Consider the following 15,063-nt stretch of genomic DNA (forward strand, 5'->3'; position numbering starts at 1 on the left):
TTTTCTGGATATCATATAGAGCACCTTTAAATAAACTAATATAGTAATTCTTATTTTAACTGTTGTATTTTTAAATAAAGTTCACCTGCAGCCGGTGAAAATAAAAACAGCTTGGTGTCAAATGTGACATGTTTTATAGCTCAGAAACCCTCAGTTTGCACTTTGCATGTCTCATTACCTCTCTTCATTCATGCTGTAGCTACATATTTCTCTCTATAACACAGAGTACAGTTGCTTCTCTGAAAGCTAGAGGGCAGCACGACACAGAAACACAGACCAGCCTCTCCTGTACAGACAACTAACCAGTGTGTGGAGGTCTCTGGGAGAAAACAACGGTTCCTACTTGAATCCAAATATAAAGCAGATATTTTTCTTCCCATTCCTTCAGTGTAAGGGGTGATAAAGATTTTTGCACAATGTGACAGAGGAAGGTAAACGTCACTGTTTGCTCTTTTTATTTTATCAGGCTCACCCTCTCCTCTGGGGTTTACTCGGTTTCCATGATTCAAACACGTTTTAACATTCAATGTCAACAACAAAAGTGTTAATACTAGATCAAGAACAGTAAAGGCATCAAAATGTGTGTTTTCTCTCAGCATCTACATGAGAAGAAACGGTTGCTCGTGAGGCCAAAGGCATGGATCATTTTTGGATAATAAACTTGTAACTTGACTCTACCAACATTATGTCAAAACCAAGACAAATCAGTCCAGATGTGAAGTCCTGACCTGCCAGATGAACCCCTTTGACTCCATTAATGCTGCAGTTCATATCTAAATACACTGCTGCTTTAACACCCTTTAAAACATTTGTATTTTTCAAAAACATTTTTGTGTGACAAAATGTTTCATAGCACAAATATGATAAGATATTTGAGCAAACAAACTGGAGATTGTTCAGTTGTCATAACGAGACCCAAGTATGGAATCAATAGATGATACCAACCATTGACTGTATATAAGAAGTAGACGTGACGTCACCCATTGGTTTGTGTCTGCCGTTTTGAAGCTTCAAGTTCGGCATTTTGACCGTCGCCATCTTGGTTTTTGACCGTCGCCATCTTGGTTTTTGACTGTCGCCAACTTGGTTTTTGACCGTTGCCAGTCGCCATCTTGGTCTTTGGCCGTCACCATCTTGTTTTTTGACCGTCGCCAGCTTGGTTTTTGACCGTCGCCAGTCGCCATCTTGGTTTTTGGCCGTCGCCATCTTGGTTTTTGACCGTTGCCAGTCGCCATCTTGGTTTTGGCCGTCACCATTTTGGTTTTTGACCGTTGCCAGTCGCCATCTTCGTTTTTGGCCGTCACCAGTCGCCATCTTGTTTTTTGACCGTCGCCATCTTGTTTTTTGACCGTCGCCATCTTGGTTTTGGATGCCACCATGTTGGTTTTTGACCGTCACCATCTTGGTTTTTAGTTGTCGCCACCTTGGTTTTTGCCTGTCACCATCTTGGTCTTTGGCTGTCACCATCTTGGTTTTTGACCGTCGCCATCTTGGTCTTGGGTTGTAAATCAAAAGGTAGCCCCGCAGTATGAGCAGTAGCGTCCGTTCGGTCACATGACTCGGTCACGGGGTCCCAACGTCACGCCGTTGTCACAGCTTGCGCTTCAGCTTGCGCTCCAGCCTCGGTCTGGGTCTCACTCACATGAACGAAGGAAGGGAAATAACTCTGGATTCAGCTATTAGTGCATTTCACAACTTTTAGGACCTAATGATTTAAATAAGGGCTATTAGAGTGTTCATACTGGGAAGTTGATTCACCTCAAAAAAAATTATCCTCTGAGTTACAGACGTCTCTTTCCCAATGTAAGTCTATGGGAAAAAGTCTTTTTGGGCCCAATGGCATCACGTGATGGACACGGAAGTTGTAGTACCGCCGTTTGGCCACTACGAAAGTCGGCATCAACGACCGGCGCTCTTCCTGGGGACTTGGCTATGGCTGACACATTTTCAAAAAGTCAAGTTTGAACGACTTCAAACCAACTGTCCTGGCCAAGATAGATAGAAACAACACTGAGTTACAGACAAAAATGAACAGAATAAACAGAAATAAAATCATGAATAACATTACTAATACAATTGTGTAAAAGATTTCATCCTAAAAAACAACAGAAATATGAGGGGTCAACAGACGATTAACACCACAGGATGTTACATGTACTCTAAAAAAACTCTGAAAATCACTATAATAACAAATATGACTTTTTAGTTGATTTAGGTATGATCTATTGACATATGCACACTTTAACAAAAGGGCCACAAGTAGTCATAGCTTTATTTTAAGGGGTAATGAGCCAAAAAGGTTGGGAACCATTGCCATTGTAGGGACATTAAACATCTACAACATGGTGGTTTTACTTAAAAAAAATCATCAAGCAACATTATCATGTAAATATGTAGAATTCAAAGTATATTTTACAAGGTTTCAACTATTTCTAATTTTGGTGTGTTTGATTTTGCCACATCAAAGGAGGTTTTAGTAGTTTCTCTGTCTATCACAGGGTTCATTTCTATAGCTGAGTTCAACCACAGGTTACTGTACACATCCAGACCGTCTCCTTATATCCAGGTGTTGACAGTCTCTGCCATAGGCAACTCTTTGAATTGATTCCGAGCTCTTTCTTTTTTGAATGGTACTCATCTTTATGAAACGGCCACTTAGCGGTCACTGACGGAGGGGCCCCTCATTCTCAAGACTGACCGGCACCGCGGTGTGCAGAGGTGGAGGGGCTGGAGGGGCTTGTGGGGGGGGGGCTCAACGAGGCCCCAAACAGGACAAAACTGGTTCTCACATTCCATCAGTGGCGACAGCAGCTGAATAAGTCGCGTCTAGAAGGTAACCCACAAATCGCGAAAACTTGCAAAAACTCTCACGACAACTTATCCTAGCCTTAACCATTAGCGGTCAATGCCTAACCTTAACCATTAGCGGTCAATGCCTAACCTTAACCATTAGCGGTTAATGCCTAACCTTAACCATTAGAGGTCAATACCTAACCTTAACCATTCAAGGTCAATACCTAACCTTAACCATTAGAGGTCAATACCTAACCTTAACCATTAGTGGTCAATGCCTAACCTTAACCATTAGAGGTCAATACCTAACCTTAACCATTCAAGGTCAATGCCTAACCTTAACCATTCAATGTCAATACCTAACCTTAACCATTTAAGGTCAATACCTAACCTTAACCATTCAAGATCAATACCTAACCTTAACCATTTAAGGTCAATACCTAACCTTAACCATTCAAGATCAATACCTAACCTTAACCATTCGAGGTCAATGCCTAACCTTAACCATTTGAGGTCAATGCCTAGCCTTAACCATTTGAGGTCAATTCCTAACCTTAACTATTAGAGGTCAATGCCTAACCTTAACCATTAGAGCTTAATGCCTAACCTTAACTATTAGAGGTCAATGCCTAACCTTAACCATTAGAGGTTAATGCCTAACCTTAACCATTTGAGGTCAATGCCTAGCCTTAACTATTAGAGGTCAATGCCTAACCTTAACCATTCAAGATCAGTGCCTAACCTTAACCATTCAAGGTCAATGCCTAACCTTAACCATTCAAGGTCAATGCCCAACCTTAACTAGGTTGAATTAGGGCTGAATTAGGGCTAAGACACGTGCTGAAGTTTTTGCAGTCTCAGATCCATTGTTGTAATGTAAACGCACGGAGGGCGTAATATTTTTCTCAGGAGTTGGTGGAGACCAAAAGCAGAGCTAAAACAAGAGTGAACTGGACTTACAATCATCAGGTGGACAGAAACATGACTCCATATGCTGGATGTGTAAATTAGCAACTGTTAGCTAACTAGTTTGCCATATTAACTTTGTTAATATTGTACTGCTCCAAAGTGGCCAAAAAAGATCCCTTAATGCAGGTTTAAACAACATTTCGGTCAAGTGTTTGTTCATATAATCATGTTCCATTCTGATCTTGTTTTCTTCACTCTAAACTGTTTATACTGGCAAGCTAGTTAGTTTAGGCTACTAAATGTAAATATTTACTAGGTAATCTCTTTGCAAGAAATAGTTTGTGTGGCTCAACCCATTTTAATCTACTGGCACAACAAGCTCCAGGACACAATTCATTACTAAGTTTACTTCTTTTACAGTACATACTGTATTTAATAGCAGTCAATTCCACATTGACTTGTGTTGAAATATCCATTCAGTGCCTTTCTTTTCTTTTGCTGGCCCCACCTCAGCCAGTCTACAAATCTTCCTTATCTGATGTAGTTTGTAATTTGACCACACATGAAAGGAGGAACGATGAAAAGTCAGAAATGCAGAAAAGCGGAGTGACATGAATGAAAAATAAGAATGAAAAGGATAAAGAAACTGACCCTACCACCCAGAAACAACCACACACACACTTCCAATTTAAATCCACTGAACACAACATGAGGCTCAGCAACACAATCAAAGTCAAGGAAAATGACTTCTGTTGTGTACGTTTTCTGAACTTCAGAGTCAACCTCTCTCACAGAATTTCCTCTTTCTTGTAGGATGTGTTTGTAGTGTTGATAAATCAGTAAGTGTGACTCATCCTCCGACTCCTTTCTGCCTCCCATCTGCCTGTTCATCTTGCAGACAGAAAGATATAAAGGGATGTTGACGTTTCTATCTAATCACCTCTCTGCAAAAGCTAAATTTATTAGCGGTAAACTCCCAGAGTTAACTTTTGTATTTCTTTCTCAAACACACAGACACATGCAGGTTTCTGTTTTCTCGTCTCATTTTGTGGTGGTTGACTTTTCATTAGGCAGCTAGCAGAAGTGGCTGACTAGCACACAATGTGGTTGCTGTTTATTTGTTATGGCAACTAGAGGATCCCTAAAACATTTCTCTAATCTCACTCCTCCCATAGAGCTGCAGGGAAACATTCAACATTTTCTATTATGGAAAACACAGAGGCAAAGCACTGACATATCATAAACTAAAGCTATCTGAAAGATCTTTTTGATCAGGCTATGTTGAAAAGGAATAACATCTCATTATCTATAGATGGTTTATGCTCAAGAGACTAAAGATATGTTTATGATTTAAATCTGAAACAGGCAATTTATCCTAGAGATAATGATGTAAATCCAGATGATTATTGTGGAAAAGAAAGCACTGAACAACAAGAGTAATCTTGCCCCTAGAACTCTTCAAAAACTAAATAATGTAGGCTATTATAGGCTTCTCTTTCAATCTTCTTGATATTTCAATGTAAAAATATAGGCCTACTTATTAAAGGTGCTCTATATCAAATCCAGAGTGTTAATGTAGCAGCAAACAACTATTGTCTATATGTAAAGATATAGGGGAGTAATATCTACCTGAGCAGAGAATGAAGTCGCTCTCCCTCTGTGTGTGTTGTAATCAGAGTTTCTCCATGCTTTGTTGATATAGTCAGGCCGGCCGCATGTGCCTTTTAGTGCATGTGAGCGTGCCCCACTGGCTGGCTCGTGGCCGCCACTCTGCACTGCTCTCATACGGCGGTTACAGCTGATAACGCCCCCCCCCCCCCCCCCACAGGTTAACACTGTTAGCTCTGTCGGCACTGTTGTCATTGTTTTCACTGTTAGCGCTGTTAGCACCGTTAGCTGTGAGCCGTCGGCTCAGCCGTCGCCATGTTGAGAGCCGTGCGGAAGCAAATGCTTCCAGTCTCGCATTTAGCAAATATTTGCTTAAAGCTAAGGTTGGTGGTGTTCTTCAAAAACATTTTTTTGTTATATTGGTTGAAATTCTCAACACATCTCGACCGCAATCAATAAATCAAATGTTCTGACAACAAAAAAGAAAAGAAAACAATCCGGTGTCTGTCGTAGGACTGTAATAAGCCCGTCCAATCATTTTTATTCAGGCCGAATCCCTACCTGCTACCTGCCTGTCTACCTGTCTGCCTACCTGTCTGCCTACCTGTGTGCACTCTGCACGTGCACTCATTTTGCGTCACTGGAGTCTTCCACAAGCCGCTAGCTTGACAGCTATGTGGGCTAACAATAGCCATGTCCGTTATTTACATTCATTATATGTTGACGTTCATAATGATGATTTTGAGGGACTTTTGAACATGAACATATTTCTGAGATTTAAGTGGTCCAAATCTTAATGGCCCTCTTAAAGCTTCCAAGTTGCATTCAAGAAAAAACAACAACTGAGTTGCTTATCTTGAAAGTGTTCCAGCGAGTTGCAACAATCCAGAATTTGTGGTGATTAATCAGAGCATTTTAAAAATCATTAGCTTATCTTGAAAACATGATGCAAGCCAAGATGAAGGATGGGGAGAGCAAAGGGTGAAAATAAACTGCTGATAAAGGTATAAAGACTTAGAGATTGGCAAAGGATTGTGACCAGCATTTCCATACCAAAATCCTTTAAGAAGGTATGAATATCATCTGTGTGGAGAAGCTGTTGAAGCTATTGTGGGAAGGGTTAAAAAAATCCTTGGTTTGAATGTTCTGTCGAGTCTCAAGAAATGCAGTACGAGGAGGGGAAAAGTGAGGGAAAAGGGTGAGCAGGGAGGTAGAGGGGAAATGGGAGGTTAAATGGGTTGCCCACTGGGACCTGGAGCCAAAAATAGAGACAACAGACCACAGATATTGTTCATGCATGAACTCTATACTGCCAGCCGTTTAGCCAGAAATGAAAGGAGGAGGTCAAAAGGCCTAAACAAAGATTAAAGTTGGAGTTCAAGACAGGAGTTCAGACAGAAGTCTGAACACAATAGGTTCTGCAATTATTGTTGTGCGGATGTATAAAGAGAACTGGATACAGCGTTGTAGGCGAGCTCAGTGGCGCATGAAGCCAAAATGGCTCGACTGCCGAGTGATAAAGTAGCCGGATCATCCGACGATCTTCTGCATCTATTGGCCCATGGAGCAGGCGCAGTAGCGTTTCCTTTAACCCGAATCCCAGCCCTCGCTCCAGCGAATAAATAATAAAAAAGGCCTTTGATTAAGAATGATTATCATTTTAGTCACTATATTCTTTAAGTTGTAAAATTGTATTCTATTTTATTATTTTTTATGAATCACCTATTTTATTGTATTTCATTTGTATTATTGTATTTTATTTTATTTATTAATTTATTAATCACTTATTTTAATATATGTAATTTGTATGATTTTATTATATTTATTTGTTATTTTATTAATCACCTACTTTATTGTATTTCATTTGTATTATTGTATTTTATTTTATTTATTAATCACTTATTTTAATATATGTAATTTGTATAATTTTATTGTATTTTATTTGTTATTTTATTAATCACCTATTTGATTGTATTTGATTTGTATAATCTTATTATATTTAATTTGTTATTTTATCAATCTCCTATTTTGTTTAATTTAATTTGTATAATCTTATTATATTTTATTTGTTATTTTGTTAATCACTTATTTTATTGTACTTAATTTGTATAATTTGATTGTATTTTATTTGTTATTTCTTGAATCATCTATTTTATTGTATTTATTTTGCATAATTTTATTATATTTTATTTGTTATTTTATTAATCACTTATTTAATTGTATTTAATTTGTATGATTTTATTTTATTTGGTTTTTTTTTATTAATAATTAAATTTATTTTATTTTATTGGTGTAATTTTATTATAATTTATTTGTTTATTTTATTAATCACTTTTTTAATTGTATTTAATTTGTATAATGTTATTTTATTTTAATTATTAATTTATTAACCACTTATTTGATCATATTTAATTTATATATTTTATTATTTATATTTTTTATTTGATTAATCACCTATTTCATTGTATTTAATTTGCATAATTGTATTATATTTTATTTGTTATTTTATTATACACTTATTTTATTGTATTTAATTTGTATAATTTTTTTCTATTCTATTGTTATTTTTAATTAATCTAGTTTTTACTTCACACCACATTACTACTATAACTGTTATTAAAGGGTTTAATTTTATTTTATTACATTTTTATCATTTTATTGTCTCGCGTGCATCGGTCTCAAATGATCACATCGTTAAATTAGTTTTTTGCTTTTTTTTTTTTTCGCGGCCCACACTTGTTCTGTCTTAAGTTCGGTTTGTCAGTCGACTGTGAAGCACTTTGAACTGCATTAATCTGTATGAATTGATTGTAATGCCTCAAGTAACTAAACTATTGTAAGTTGAAATAGTGACACCTAAAGGTTCTTATAGTAATGCTGACGTACTCTACAAGCACTAAAGCCACTTAGTGGCTCCTTTAAGTATCGCAGGGAATGACCTTTGACCCCCTAAATTTTAGGCAGGAAGTCGGTGCACTTGCCTTCAAGGAAAGTGTTTACAGTTCATCTGTGTAAATTAGCAACATCTGCATACATCTTACGCCTTTGGTTGCATCGTCGGTATGTCATGTAATTTAGTGTTTATTCTCCATTCATGGTTCATTGTTTTGTTCTAGGCGTTGCTTTTGTGAGTGACGTATTTAATCGGCCATGTTTAGTGATGTTTTTCAAGCTAGTTTTTGAATCAGGCTATATTTAGTTGGTCTCCTTCTTATTTTGGTATATCAGTATTACTGTTCAGTATCACTATCAGGTTTATTGCCAAGTAGCCTTTTAAGGAATTTGCCTTGGTGTCGTGGCGCATAACAATAAACAGTAAGAGGAAAATAAAAATACATGAAGATAATTAAAATTACAAAAATTACAAAAATAAAAAAGAAGTACTGCAAAAGTCAAGAAATAAACATTGAATAGAAGAAAATTCAATAAAAATATGACAAAATATATATAAATAAATATAAAAGATATGTTTTTTTAAATGAAAGTTGTATGGTTTTGTGCAGGAATGTGCAAAATGCTGACATGGGAATGTGCAAAAGTTCACAGTATGAGGTATAAACAACATGTGCAATGTACAGAGATAATAATAATACAAATTCTAAAAATGTACATTAATACACAAATATGTAGATAAAAGTCATGAAGGTTGAAGCAATTAATGTTACACCTTTTATTAGCCACATAACGGACATCGCTGTCCAATAAAGGCTAGAATAACCAGAAGCCCCACGATATGATATTATCACAATACTTAAGTCACGATACGATCTTATTGCAATTTTGAAAATGTTGCGAGTATTGCGATAAGATATATTGTGATTTATTTACTTTTTTTCAACTAAAAATTATGCAGTTTGTCAACATCTGTTTTATCTAATAAGATACAGTTTTCACTCTGATCATCTCCGAGTTTTCATTCATATATCTTGAGGTCAGAGGTCAAGGGACCCCTTTGAAAATGGCCATGCCAGTTTTCCCTCGCCAAAATTTAGCGTAAATTTGGAGCGTTATTTAGCGTTCTTCCTGACCTTTAAGACTGAGCCGCTACAACCTCTAAATGACAGAATAGCGACCGGGCCAGGTATGGATTAAGAAATAAAAGATCAATACTTGACATCTGTGTATCGATACCACATTGCCACCCCTAATAAAGGCACAAAAAATTTCAAGTAAATCAAGTCCTGAGTTTGAGTGTGCAGCTCTGAGGATGTCACTGTCCTAAAAACATGATTATTTTCTTTGCAGATTAGAATCATCAAGCAATAACATTCTTGATTTGTATCATCAAAAGGCAGCGTTGGCCTTCCACAGCGTTATTCAGCTGTCACTTATCACAGCAGCGTCATCGTGTCGGGGGAGCCGAACATTTAGTATCTCGTCTTGTGCTGAAAGCTTTGCTGAAAGCTGACGTGTTCATTTGTTTTACGTCTGCACAAACAAGCTGATAGTCTTCCATGTTTTTCTGTCTCATTTGTATCTGTCTGTCTGTCTCCCTTCAACACCGGCTATCTTCTGTCTTCCCTCCCTGTTTCTGTCAGCCCTTTAATGCAGAGACAGTTGACATTATGATTCATTCTCTCTTCTTCACTTTAATACTTCTTAAAGTCTTAGATCTTCTTACAACTTTTCTGTCTCTCTCTCTCTCTCTCTCTCTCTCTCTCTCTCTCTCTCTCTGTCTCACTCTGTCTCTGAGTTTGGGGTCTTGACTTCATCCCAGACGGGACTCTAACTTCCTGCCGCCTCCTACAGATAACAGAATAAGACCATTAACACACACACACACACACACACAGCTGGTTTCTGTCCTCCACACTGCAGTTGTTGATGAAGTGCTTTCCCATAGCGGTCAGCAGAACAAGAACCCACATGTTTGTGTTTGGTTGCTGTTGATAAGCTGACCTAGTCTGCTATATGTATACCTTTATATATTTAGCATTTTTGTAACAACCATGTTTTTAAAGATGTCCCCTTTTATACTAAAAGAAAGTTAACTCTCACTCTGTTTCCCCACAGACCGACGTTATAGAGACGTCTGATTAACGGTCAACAGGACCCCTCGAACTACAAGCAAAGTCAGTTATCACTCTTTGCATTGTTAGTTTTTAAACCATGAAGGTTTAATATTTAAAAACTCTACTTTACAGCCCAGAAAAGCATTTTTTCATCATCCGTCAGCAACTCATTAACTAAAAAGGAAAGTATAAGGCTTTAAATGCAACACCAAATACTATGAAGGCTGTTTAAAACAGTAATGTGAGAAGAGAGGGCTGTTCAGGCTGTTCTCATTAACCGTTCATAGCTTTACCTGTGAAAAGTAATGCACTGTAACTTGTATTTATCCCACAAGATCAATTTGTATGTAATCCACGTAATTGTTTGTTAACCAGGGAGTATAAACGCTGTGTAGGGAGGAGGTCAGGGTGGGTCCAAAGACACCAGACTTTCGCCCAGGAGACCAGTGTTCGTGTCCCGTGTGAAACCACAAGTCAACGTTGATTTGTCACGTTACTTCCGTATTTAAGTTACACCACTTTCATAGTTATTTTCAAACTACGATTTATCCTAAACCTAACTAAGTAGTTTTGTTGCCCAAACCTAACAAACTTGTTTCCTCTGATGTTTATTTTGAAAAGACTGTAAGCATGTAACAAGTGTAAATTGACACGTGTTGTTGAACATTCGTAGGAAAACACATGAAAAATGAGGGTTAACTTTTCGTAAGACATCAAATGAACCGTTGAAGATATGTTGGAATAAACAGCTATGTATGGTAAATGTACTTGCATTTATATAGCGCTTTTCTAGTCTTCCGACCCTTCAAAGCGCTTTACACTACATGTATTCACCCATTCACACACCCATTCACACACTGATGGCAGAGGCTGCTAAGGTGCCAACTTTGCCCATCAGGATCTAATCTAAATACTCATTCACACACCGATGGCTATGCCTTCGGGAGCAATTTGGGGTTAAGTGTCTTGCTCAAGGACACATCGACATGTGACCTGGAGCAGCAGGGGATCGAACCACCGACCTTCCGATTGGTGGAGACCAGGAGACTAGTGTTCGTGTCCCGTGTGAAACCCCAAGTCAACTTTAAGTTTGTCACGTAACTTCTGTACTTAAGTTAACGCCACTTCTGGTGTTATTTTAATCCAAACCACGATCTTTTCCTAAACCTAACTGAGTAGTTTTGTTGCCTAAACCTAACCAAGTTGTTTCCTGTGAAGTTTCTGGAAATTTATTTGGGAAAAAACTGGAGCGGAAATTGAAATGTGCGCCACATGTTGCTGGACATTCGTAGGAAAACGCATGAAAAATTAGGAATAACTTTTCATAAGATATCATATGACCTGTTGTATGAGGATACGTTGTCTTATGATACATATTATGGAAGGTACAGTGTATTTTATCGTACCTGAAAATTAATTACGTCCATGTTCTACTGGTTTACTGACTGATGTGTGTGTTTCCACGGACTGTTTCCACATGCATTGGAAATATTTGTAACCCTAGCCCTAAATACTCTATTTGGATTTTCTGCTCACATTTCTATACAAGCAGAACAATCTGCCAACTCAAGCTAATATTAAAGGTGCTTTAATACAGCAGCAAACAACTATTGTCTATGTAAAGCTATAGAGGAGTAATATCTACCTGAGCAGAGAATGAAGTCCCTCTCCCTATATGCGTGTGTTGTAATCAGAGCTTCTCCGTGCTTTGTTGACATCGCATGGTGCATGGCACCGCATCGTAAAGTGCATGTTAGTGCATGTGGGTGTGCCCCACTGGCTAGCGTCGGGTGTTCACACCAGCTGCGTTTCAGCTGCGTGTGTGCTGCTGTCAGCCCTTTCTTTCTACATAGAGTTTACCTTTCTTAATGGCCATTTCATTTAATTATAAATATCATTTATATTTATTTTAGACAGAGAAAGGTACATAAACGTGTGGTTATTTGTAGAAGTAATAATCCACGATTAAAACCCCATACTATATTCATTCATGGAGCCGTGCAAGTCACTGCATGTTCTACAACACTGTCATATTTCAGAATAAAAGCCTTGTGTTAACAAATGAAGGAATTCTGTCCACAGAAAAAAACGTTTGAGGGCTTTTATTTTGAAATGAAAGCAGGAAGTGTTGATTTAAAAGTAAATCTTTACTTTTTTTCATCTCCAACATATTCTACAGATGTCTAGACATTGAAACTGTAGTAATGTTGCTGGTATGATGTTAATATACAGTCAATACATCGCTTTCACTGTCTGTTGTTGCTTTGAACCGTGCACGGCTCGCGTCAAAAAATAGGCAAGACCTCGAATCTCTAGAAGAGACGCAGCTGAGATGCAGCCGAGCTGCGGCAGTGTGGCTCCTCTAACCTGTTAACACGGACACCGAAATAAAAAACAACAGGTAACGCAGCCGCCACGTGCTCCTGACGTTCCTGGTGTGGCCGAGGCTTTAGCTTAGCTCTTTCAGCAGTGTTGCCGCTGTTAGCACCGTTAGCTGCGAGCCGCCAGCTCAGCCGTCGCCATATTGAGAACCGTGCAGAGGCAATAGAAATTCTCAGAATCTCGTATTTTGCACCTTTAAGGTATTTAACATGTACAACTGCCAAAATTGGAGAAACAAACTTTCTCTATACGTGGGCTTTAAATGTGGATTTTGATATGAGCATTGTGATAAAAATGTTGTTAATGCACTTTATGAAGCTTCTTCACGAGTTCAGTATTACTGTAAAATATGCTTCTATTGTTTAGATTCACTGATTGGCCTCTGTGTTGATTTATCTTCAGTTTTATCTGTGAAGCATCCTATGTACTGTATGTGGCCCTTTGTTACTTCAACTGTGAACCACATTTCCCATGTCTACTTGCATGAATAAACACACTAGGCCCTTTTCACAGCAGCCATTTTGACAACTAATTGCAGGGTAAACTAAACTAAATAAAATGAACTATGGTACCGTAGTATTTAGTGTCACAGCCATTCCAGTGAGCCAGCATGCACAATACCAGGGTCCTGGCCCACCTAAATAGACGAGGGCCATAATTAATGTTCTTAATTACACCTGTGTTTATCCTGCAATGACATGTCAAAATGGCTGCAGTGATAAGGGTCATTATAAGCTCTGACATTCCCCTTTGACGAACCCTGATGAAGGTTCAAAGACCAAATGCTTGGCTTTTTCATGACAACGTCAATGTTATTTTAATTTTTTTTTCTACTTTTGAAACTGAACCCAGAAGTTCACTCGGGCTCTCTTTCTTCTTTACCCAAAAAGGGAACACTTAGTGGACGCTCAGTTTTCTAAATCTGGCCTCCTAAATGTCACATTAACTCTTCATCTATCAAATAAAACTAACATTTAACGTTGTTTTTCAGGGAAAAAAAGGGGAGGAAATCCTCTTTTATTCATTTGAGAATGCAGGAACACTTGATCCAGTGGCACACAGGAAGGAGGTCTTTAAGTGGTGTGTGTCTCTGTGTGGGAAGAAAAGTTTGTCTCACAAAAGGAAATTAGACGTAAAAGTAGCTGAGAAAAATCTTATTTCTGTCTTCATCAAATGACATCTCAGGGATTTTTGCCTCGACACACAGCGAGCGGCTTTATCTCGACCTTTTTCCGGACTCTTGATGGGAGCCCTGCTGCTTTTAAAGGTCAAAGGGCAGAAAAGGTCACGAGTCGGGGTCAGCACACAATTTTTTAAGTGTGTGTGTGTAAAAAGGGTTAGAGTGTCAGTTCAGTGACCGAGAGAGAAATTCCAGATGCTGAGGAATTTTGCCTTTACTGGGACTTTTGTGTGTGTGTCAGTGAGAGGAGAGGTCATGAGAACGGCAGAAAACACACTTACTAACTTCCTTTTACATACTTGAACCTATTCCCAAATCTTTACGGATAGCGCAGACTTTATTTTATCACAGTTGTGGATTTTGAACCATGAACACAACTTACTTTCCTGCAATCTCAATATCTCTTGGTACCAAGAAGCTTTGACTCGCCCAGAAATTCCTTCTTGTTAGGAAGAAAAGGCCTCTGGAGCAACATTAGCGCCACACTAACACCTTCCTTTAAAAAAACCCAATAGAAATGAAATACTCCTCAGACTGCGAGCCATTAAAGGTGCTTTCACACCTTGAGTTTGTATTCTTTGGGCTGAGCTATAGCGGAAAAGTTTACGTTGTTGTCACAATTAGAGGCAATCTAGGGCTCGTAAATGAGAGTCACATGGATTCACAAGTACGTCGTGTGTTGAGGATCTTGGTGATGAATTTGGGGTTTTTCAAAGCAAACCTAACTACAGCCCCTGTGATGTTAGCAAAGCATTAATGGACTCTGCTGTTCATACCAGTTAAAATACACAAATAAACAGCTGAATATGGAAGTCTAGAGCTGCCAAAATTATAAATCATTCTCCATTTTTGTGTGTGCATGTTCAGGCTGTTCTCACACACTGTTCGTAGCTATACCTGCAAAAAGTAAGGCACTGTAATTCATATATATATCAAAAAATCTATTTGTATGTAATCCACGTAATCATGAACCAGGAAGTATAAAGAGTGACAAACGCTGCATAGGGAGGAAGTCGGGGTGGGTGGGTTTGTCAAAAAACACTGAACTTTCACTCAGGGGACTGCTGTCTGTACCCCGTGTGAAACCACAAGTCAACGCTGATTTGTCACGTTACTTCCGTATATAAGTTACGCCACTTTCATAGTTATTTTCAAACCACGATCTTTTCTTAAAGCTAA

The sequence above is a fragment of the Sebastes umbrosus genome, chromosome 22 (assembly GCF_015220745.1).
Source record: "Sebastes umbrosus isolate fSebUmb1 chromosome 22, fSebUmb1.pri, whole genome shotgun sequence".
Classification (NCBI taxonomy): Eukaryota; Metazoa; Chordata; class Actinopteri; order Perciformes; family Sebastidae; genus Sebastes; species Sebastes umbrosus.